The sequence below is a fragment of the Ochotona curzoniae genome, unplaced genomic scaffold (genome assembly GCF_017591425.1).
Source record: "Ochotona curzoniae isolate NIBS_2020 unplaced genomic scaffold, NIBS_Ocur_1.0 contig_3432, whole genome shotgun sequence".
NCBI lineage: Eukaryota > Metazoa > Chordata > Mammalia > Lagomorpha > Ochotonidae > Ochotona > Ochotona curzoniae.
Genome location: NW_024465859.1, coordinates 950,475 through 960,230, shown reverse-complemented (window position 1 = coordinate 960,230; position 9,756 = coordinate 950,475).

Below are 9,756 nucleotides of genomic sequence, written 5' to 3'. Positions count from 1 at the left end.
AGAGTGAGGCAAACAGTAGCACACTCCCTCTGTCCTCCAGCCTTCCTGGCTTTCCTTCCTCCTGTGCACGTGGCAGAGAGCTCTGAACCGAGAGCTGCAGGGGAGGAGAGAGGAAATGTTTCCTCTGGGTTGTGGAATCGGCTTTGGGAGAAAGGAATTCTGGCTTCTTTGACTGCTTGGGATATGGGAGGGGAAGCAGACTGGGAGAAGGTCAGAGAGTCCTTGCTTCTGGGGGCTTGACAAGGTGCTGCACAAGATACTCAGCATGCCAAAGTGTCATATTTTGGGGTATATTTTTCTGAGTTGCCAAACAAATCACTGGGGGAAAATGATAAGAACAGTTTTCTTAGGATGAGGGTATACGCCACAATCACGGCTCCGTCACTATGGTCAAGCGCAGGGCCTGAACAAAACTGGGTTTTGTTTTCTGGAAGGGCAGGGCAGCTATTGGGGAGACAGTATTGGGGTCTTCTGAAATATCTACAAGTTAAGTTCTCAGCTCTGTTACCCGGCCATACTCCTCTGATTTGCTCCACCTTGAGTTCAGACTCCTCCATTCCTCAAGTACTAGCCAGGAGCCTTCCACCTTACTCACGTTCCAGCTCTTTCCATTCACATGATTATTCTCACACCTCCCCAAAGCATGAGGTAAAGAGGCCTTCACATGTCAAAAAGAAGGGTGGTGATTGGGTGGGTCAAGTCAAGGGAAGAGATCTTTGGCAGTCCAAATTCTTTAAAAGAAAAGAACCACCCCCCCCCAACCTTTCTCTTCACAGGTGGGAGTTTACCCTTTGTTTTCTCAGTTGTCCTGTTAGTACATGTGACTCAAATGCTGGGAAATGCACACACATACACACACAGATATCTCCTAGTGCCAGACGCTCAGTGTCAAAGGCAGTGCAATCTGAACTAGTGGTCATAGATGCTAGTGCCCCCAGGAGCAGGGCAGGGGAAACAGCCAGCCCCAGGAGCAGGGCAGGGGGCACAACCAAACCCCAGGAGCAGGGCAGGGGGCACAGCCAGCCCCAGGAGCAGGGCAGGGGGCACAGCCAGCCCCAGGAGCAGGGCAGGGGGCACAGCCAGCCCCAGGAGCAGGGCAGGGGGCACAGCCAAACCCCAGAGGCAGGGCGGGGACACAGCCAGCCCCAGGAGCAGGGCAGGGGGCACAGCCAGCCCCAGGAGCAGGGCAGGGGGCACAGCCAGCCCCAGGAGCAAGGCAGGGGGCACAGCCAGCTACTTCTCTAAAATGCTTATTTTGTTTAAAAGTAGGGAATGGGATTTAGTAATCAAGATCTTGGTGCTAACATGTGCACATTTGTGCTTCAGGATCAGTTTTTCCAGGGGACAGATTTATCATCACTTAGAGAAGGGGCTGATTCCAAGTACGTGGCAGAGAAATTCCAAGGCAAGCCTGGAGCATTATGCTGTGCCAGAAACCAGGGGAACACTCAAAAACTGGTGGAAACATATCGAAGGACAGAGGAACCTGCTTGAAGAGGCTCCCATAGGCTAAATCCGAAATGATTGCACATCAAGGGGAAGCACAAGTGACATGAACCTTAAGTTTTCACCTGTGATGCCGAGCTTCCTATAAGGGTGACTGTTCAAGTCCTGGCTGCTTCCATTCAAAAATCAATTCTAGCTCCCTGCTAACATGTCTGGGAAGGCGTCAGCAAATGGCCCAGATACATGGCCCTTGTGTCAGCCACTGGGAAATCTGGAAGAAGGTCCTAGCTCCTGGCTTCAGCCTGGTCCAGCCCTGACTGTTGCAGCCCTACTCTACCTTTCAAATAAATACTTGTGTTTAAAAAAAATGGCATAGTGCTAATGCTGAATCACAAGCACACACAATTGGACAGATGAGCTCCACTTCTGTGGGTAGTGGGTGGGAATTACTGTTCCCTAAACAATGTATTTGCTCTCAGTTACATTATTCACTAAGTAGTACTGGAATTGCCACATCAGTGTTACTATTGTTGCATTAGTCCTGAGATCAGGCACTGGTGGAGAAGGGGAAGCATCTGGAGCTGGAGATTCCAGGTTCAAACACAGGATGCAGGCAGGCTCTGGCTCTGTGGACAGTGGAATGCATGCAGAGGGAGGATCCTCTGGTGAGCAAGGGGGCAGCAAGAACAGGTGGGCTCCAACTCGGGCCTTCCAACAATCTTCTTGCGACAACTCAAGAAGTCACACAGTTACTTTCTTCCCAAGGAATGTCCCCAGTGGCCTCTGACCATGTCTCTCTTCCTACAAGTCCCACAAGCTAAGGTCCACACCTTTCCCATGTGGACCCATGAGGGCCACCCAACCTGATAGGCAAACCTTAGCAACCATCAACATGCCCACAAAGTAAAGAGTGTGATGCATTCAGCAAACACATTATTATCAACTTGTTTCAGCAGGTTGTTTGGTCCTCTTGGTGTCACTTCTAAGATATCTTTCACTCCTGCTGATAGGATTGTATCTCCAAGAACACAGAGTAACTGACCCTCCCTGAACACAGCTCCCCATCACCTCGCCAGAAGCCAAGTCATGTTGATGTCTCAGCTTCCTTCTACCTCTTTCTCTATCCTGCCCCTATTGCATTTATCAAGCACCTTGCTTCTGCTGTAGGCACTAGAGCCACATGGACGAATGAGCTGGGCTTCAGAAGACACAGGTTTCCAGGCCACGGTGGTGGGTGACAGGGACTGTGACAGGGAAGCCCAGGATTGCTGGGAAAACTCCAAGGATTCTTCCTAGCCCTGGTGGGAATGAGGATGCACTGCTTAGCCAGGTCTCATGCTACAGGAAGAAGAAATGCTTGCTTGAGATTTTCTTCTAGTGAAGTAAGGACAGTAGTGTATCATAGGTCACTGAGGGGCGTCGAGGAGATGCTGTACAGAAGCTGTGTAGCCCCTGGGTGAGCATGACCAGCACCATGTGTAATACACCTGTTTAAGGGAGAGTGCAGGCTGCACAATTCAGGGTTTCACCCAAATACAGAGTTCCCACTTCAATGTCTGTTCAATTTTGTCTCCATAGCAACCCATCTTTCCTCCTGGAACAATCACTTCAGTTTCACTTTGGAATCAGCCAGCTTTCCCCTTGCTCAGTCTCTGAGACCTGGGTGCGGCCATTATCCCTCTGCCCCCAGCTCCATGGAACAGCACAAGACTCAGCTGCAAGAATCAAACCCAGGGTACCCAGTGGGACCTGCAGCATCCAGGGAAGATGGACATCGGTTCATTCTGTGCACAAAATGATTCTGAGTTCCCCACACAGACAGGTTACCCACCACCCCAGACCCAGGACCCTGGCACCTCACACTGGAGCAGGAAGAATGGCTTTGTGGCCAGACTGTGTCCAAAGACACCTGTCCAACTGCTCCACCATGGTACACCAGGGCAAGCCTGGGGCTCCAATCAGAACACAGAGCAGATAAGCCACGGGGGCAGAGGCAGGTGGGAGAGAGTTCTCACGGCGGTGCAGCCTGTGTTTTATACCCGATCACCCTGAGCTCCGGGATGGGATTGATTCCCTAGGAGTCACACAGCAAGTCCATGTGACTTGAGTTACCTTGGAGGCCTACTCACCGCTCAGCCCAGAAAATGGGCCGTGTTGGTCAATAAGCCATCACCCCACCCTGACTCGGGCCAGGACTGGTCTCCCTGAGCCATGTGGCCCTGTGAGGGAGGGACGGACACCTGCACAACATTGAAATTCCATTACAAAGAAGGAGTCAATGATGGATGTAGAGAAGGACTTCCACAGCTCTGACTGCAGCTAGGCATGGTCACGTCTGTTTCATAGATGCACAAGTTAAGGCTCAGAGGAACACTGCCTGCCCAGGGTCTCACTGTGCAAACGGCCAAGCCCTGATTTCATTACACAGCCTGTGCACCTAACTGCTGCCCCAGCTACCTCTAAAAGGAAGCTAGCATCTAAGGATTTTTTTTTTCCTTCATTTTTCTTCCCTCGGGTTAATTTTGAGGGAGAGAAGAGGAGATATGCCATCTGCTGGTTCACTTCAGAAATAGCCTCAAAAGCCAGTGCCAGGCCAGGCTGAAGCCAGGAACCTGGCACTTCTTCCAACTCTCCCGTGGAGGTGGCTAGGATCCAGGCACAGGAGCAGCCATTACTGCAGGATACCTGTGACCTAGTGGCTGGGTGATGAGTGTGGAGGAACTAGCACCTGAATCAGGCACTCCAATGGGAGGTGAGCATCCACATGGAGACTTAACCGCTTTGCTCCTGCCTGCCCAAGAAAGCTAGTGTCCGCATCTGGCTGCGCCACCACCTTGGAGTGTTTTGGGACGATCCCATCCTCATCTCTGAGCCTCACTGCCCTCCTGGGCCTCGTCTGCAGGCAGAAGTGCTGCCAATGATGTGTGGGAGTGTGTGCCTCAGTGGTCGCTACTGGGGGAGCAAGACTCCAGGCTCTTGAGCCTGCTGACCTTGGGTTCAAATCCTGTTCCTGGTTAGCCAGACCTTGCCCCTGGCCCTCAGCCAGTTACTCTGAAGAGAAGATCATAACCAGTTTCACGCATGTGTTACACAGATTACACAACCCATGAAGGGAATCACTTGTTCCCTTACTTTTCCTGCAACCGCATCATCCAAACAGCGGTAGAAGGTAAATTGCTGTTCTTAATCATCTGAGGGTCACACCTAGTTCTGTATTTCATCTAGTCTACCTTTTCTGCAGATTTTCTGCAAGCTGATACGGCCTGGTGGAAGACTGACATAACTTGTACTTTGCTGCCCCCTGGTGGCCACTGGGAGGTAGAAAAGGCTGCTCCTAATTGCAGCCCTAGAATTCCTGGGTCCAGCAGCACCTTTGGATTCAGCCGCAAGAAGGAAAGGCTACAGTCTGTTTGTTTGTAATATTTGGTGGCAAGGGCAGGATACGGGCACTCCCACTGGCTCTGTTGGTCTCTGCGCACCAGGTTGCTCTCTGAGGCTTCATATTCATGTCTGAAGCTTGCCCGACACACAGCTTCTTTCCTCAACTTTGTCTTAGTGTTTCACACTGCTGGCGCCTCTGCTTTTCCTGGGGATCCTTCGCAGCCCCACTCTCCAGCTTCCCTTTGCATTGCTTCAGGCAGCGGCCCCAGCCCCCGCCATAACTCTGCCTGGCCTCCCAGGTTCTCCTTGGAAAACCCGGGCAGGGCTCAGTAACCAGCACCTTGCCTGCCCGGCCAAGCAGCATTCCCTGGGGGGTAGGAGGGACGAGGGTGCGCTGAGGTCTGCAGCTGGCAGGAGCCACTGGCCTGGGAGAGCATTTGCCAGTGAACCCAAGCCCAGAAGGCCCATGCCCCTGGCGTCTGAGCTGTCTGTTGAGGAAGCAGCCTCTCTATCTCCTATTCCTGTGCTGAACACACTTCTCCTTTCGTTTTTCCCTGACCAGGCTGCAAATCTCCCCAATCTTTCCCTTTGGCCCCATTGTGCTCTCCATGTTTCCCGTGGAACCCAGTGATGGCAGTAGCGACACCGGGAAAGCCTGAAAGCTTTGCTGCCTAGAAACTCCTTCGCCTGACTAACCCAGCCATCATCTGCCTCCCACAAAGTTTCAGGAAATGGACATAAGTTTAAGTTCTTCTCGATCATGTCACTGGGATGGCCTTTAGCTCAGTCTCCGCTGCGATTCTATTTTACTTCAGCATCTCCATCAACATGGCCTTCACTACTTAGATACTACAACTAGTCTTGTCTTCTAAGTCCTCATAAAAAGCTCTGCTCATGCACTCTAGCTTTTCCAAAGCTACTCTGCATTCCAAATTCTTTCAACTTTTTCCAGGAGAATAATTCCCCAGCCCCGCCCCCCCCCCATCTGCTGGTATACTTAGACTGACACCCCAACTTCTCTGGTAGTAATTTTTTTGTACTAGATGTCCATAATTTTCAAATTCACAAGCCATTTACCAAGCAAGAGCTCTATTTCAGCTTACAGTTCAGAGGTTCAGCTTACAGTTCAGAGGTTCAAGTTCACAGCTGAGTGTCCCCATTAGCATAGTGTCTGGCGGAGGTTAGATGTGGCAGTGTGCAGAGGAAAGTCACGGTGGGACAGAGCCATGCTGTGCATACTCCCCGTTTGCCTTCTGCATCATCTTTCCTTATAAGTCATGAGCTCCATTCAGGTTTAGTCCAGCCCAAACACTCTCTCCAAGCCCACCTTCAAGCAAATGCGGCAACACAACCAAACCTCCACCCCGACCCATCAATCACCAATGTGAATCCATTCACAAGAAACCTTGGAATTCAGATGTCTGAATGAGACTGAAGAGCCAAATTCTGTTCAAACACTAGCATCTGCTTCCTGTCTTTTAATTCTATGTGCTACTGACAGTCCTGGCTAGAGAAGCAGGTGAGGGAAACAGGCAGAATAAAGAAATAGATGGGAAGGAGAGAGTTGGATTGTCCCATGTGCAGATGATATGATCTCATATACAGAAAACCCCAAAGACTCGCTTAAATCATTAGAATAAATGAAATCAACAAACTTGCTGGAGTCAAGGGCAATGGGATGTACAAACATCACGTGTAGCATTTATACACTTGTAGTGAATTCTGTAAAACAATCAAAAAGCAACCTATAGCCAATGGCTACCAAAAATATATAGGAAAAAAATTTGAGCAAAGAGAAGAAATATTTCTCAATTGAAAACACATTGATGACAGAAATTGATGAAGACACACACACACAAAAAAACGGAAAGACATTTCATGTGCAAAATTTGGAGAATCAATATCACTAAAATACATAGTACCCAGACAAATTTATTGAATCAATGAAACCTCTGTCAACATTTCAATGGCTTTTTTTTTTTAAATGGAACTAGGAAAAATACCAAAAGATGTATGGAATCACAAAACACCTCAAATAATCAAAGCAACTGTCACCAGAAACAAAACAACAAAATCAGGAGGTACTATACTGCCTGAAAATACATACTTGAAAGCACTTACAAAACATCATAATTTACCAGCACAGTATGGGCATAAATACCGACACATAAACCAATGAACAGAATCGAGACTCAGGAAGAAAACCCACACATGGCTAAGGAATAAGTGAAACACGCTTGACAGCATTAATCACTAGGAAAGGGCAAACCAAAGCCACAGTGAGCTATCACCTCACCCCAGGCACACAGGCTATTCCAAGAAAGACAAAAGAGGCACCTGTTGGTAAGGCTGTGGACAAAATGGAGACCCTTACATGTCATTGATGGAAACACGAATTAGTACAGCATTGTGGAAAACAATATGAAGCTTCTAAAAAAAAAGTAAATACAGAACTGCCACGTGGCCTAACCATCCCACCAGCAGGTATGTATATCCAAAAGAAATTAAAGCAGTCTGTTGAAGGGACAGCTGCACCCCCTCACATTAACTGTAGCACTATTTACAATAGGCAAGAAAAGCAAACAACCTCGGTGTCTATCAACTGATAGAAAACATGGGTCCACTCGCACTTGGTCATTAAAAAGGTGTGATGTGCAATGGATTGGATGGAACTGGAGAGCATTATGTTAAGTGACATTGAGCAAAAAAGTATCACATGATCACTCACATGTGGAGCCTGGAGAACTTACCTGGTAGAAGTTAAACAGATGTGGCGCTTACCAGAGGCTGAGGAAGGAAGAGTTGGGGCCAAGTCACTTCGTGTGAGCTTTGTTCAGATCGGAGCGACGTTCTGGCCACCTGTTGCACAGTAGAGTGACAATGAGTAACAATCAAACATTGCATATTGCTCCAACTAGGAGATGAGACGTTAATGTCTTCACTCTGAGAAAACGTTTAGTGTTTGATGAGCTACATTTTACCTGGCTGCATAATTTGGATATTGCACAAGATAGACATGTACCAAAACAGCACATGGCACCCCTAAGTACAATATTGATCTATCAGCAAAATAAAGAATCCTAAAATGGGTGCTTAAACACAGCAGAAATCTACCTTTTACACTCCTGGAGGCCAGGGGGTGCACAGCCAGGCCCAGGCAGCTGCAGCGTTTGGAGAGGGCTCTCTGGTTACTTCTCTGGATCACAGATGGTAACATTCTGTTATCACACATATGTCCACATCACCACATCTCTCATGGCAGAGAGGGCCAGCCAGCTCCACGGAACTTGTTTTGTTAAACCATGAACCCCACTCTTGAGGATGGATTCTTGTGGCCTCATTTCCTCTCAAATTCCATAGCTTCCAGTATTATCACATTAAAGATTAGATCTCAAGATATGACTTTACATACCAGCCTTAGAATAGTCCAAGTTTAGAAGAAGGACATGGGGCCAGCTCTGTGGCATAACAAATTAAACCACTGCCTGAAGCACCAGCAACCCATATGGACACCTGTTAGAATCTCGCCTGTTCCCTTTCCAATCCAGTTCCCTACCACTGGCCTGGGAAAGCAGCAGAGGATGACCCAAGGCCTTGGCCTCTGCTACCCACGGCAGCAGGGAAACATGGAAGCAGCTCCTGGCTGCTCACTTTCATCTGGCCTAGGCTGGCCATTTTGCCCATGTAAGGACTGAGCCAGTAGTTGGAAAATCTGTCCCTTCTAATCCTCCCTTCCAAATAAACAAATAAATCTTTAAAAGGGGGGAGGGGGCACTTGCCAGTTACTCAAAAGCCCCTTAAAGTTCTCCCACCAATGGTTGCCTTTCCCTTCCAGCTTGTCTTTCAGTTGTAAAACCTAAGCATGCACCATTGCTAACATCAGTTATGAACTTTGTATACAGTGAACCAATCATTTAGCAAATTTTGTGTCTGGCTGCTCTCATTCATCTACCTTGGGGCTGGCTCTCAGGTGAAGTGGGTTAAATCCCTCAGACCCCAAAATGGAAGTGCTGATTGAAGTCCCAGCTGTTCTGTTTCTGATCCAGCTCTCTGCTCACATGCTTGTGGCTCCACCATCCATGTGGAGATGGAGTTCCTGATTGCAGGGCTTTGGCCTGGCTCAGCCTCAGACAGACTGAGGGAATGAACACAGGATGGAAGGTCTCGATTTTGATCTCTCGTCATTCACCTCTCTGCCAACCCCTTTTGCTCTTTCAAATAAATCAACCTTTTAAAAATTCACCCACATGATTACATATCACATATGACATTTGTCATTTATTTTTAGCAAATGTGTGGATTATCTCCAGCTTCTATTTTTTTAAAGATTTATTTATTTTATTTGAAATGCAGATGTACGAAGAGGAGGAGACACAGAGAGGAACATGTTCCGTCTGATGATTCACTCCCTAAGTGGCCGCAATGGCCGGTGCTGCGCCGATCCAAAGCCAGGGGCCAGGAACATCTTTCTGGGTCTCCCACACAGGTGCAGGGTCCCAAGGCTTTGGGCCGTCCTTGTCTGCTTTCTCAGGCCACAAGCAGGGAGCTGGATGGGAAGTGGAGCTGCCAGGATTAGAACCGGTGTCCATATGGGATCCCGGCGTGTTCAAGGCGAGAACCTTAACCATTACGCTATCACACCAGGCCCTATCTCTAGCTTCTAACACTTCATTATCCATTTCCTGTCATTTCTGATAGATGACTGCAGTAGCGACCTGAAGCTTCCTTAAGGTACTCCCAGTTGGATGACCTAAGCAACAGAAACTGACTCTCTCCTAGCTCTGGAGGCCAGAAGTGTGTGACCTTAAGGCTCCAGCAGGGCATGGGGCCCTGAAGACCCTGGGAAGACTCCTGGGAGGAGCTGGGGAGAGGCTTCGCGGGGCCGCTGCAAGGCAAGGCTCACAGCCATCTCCTGTCTGGGCATCTGTC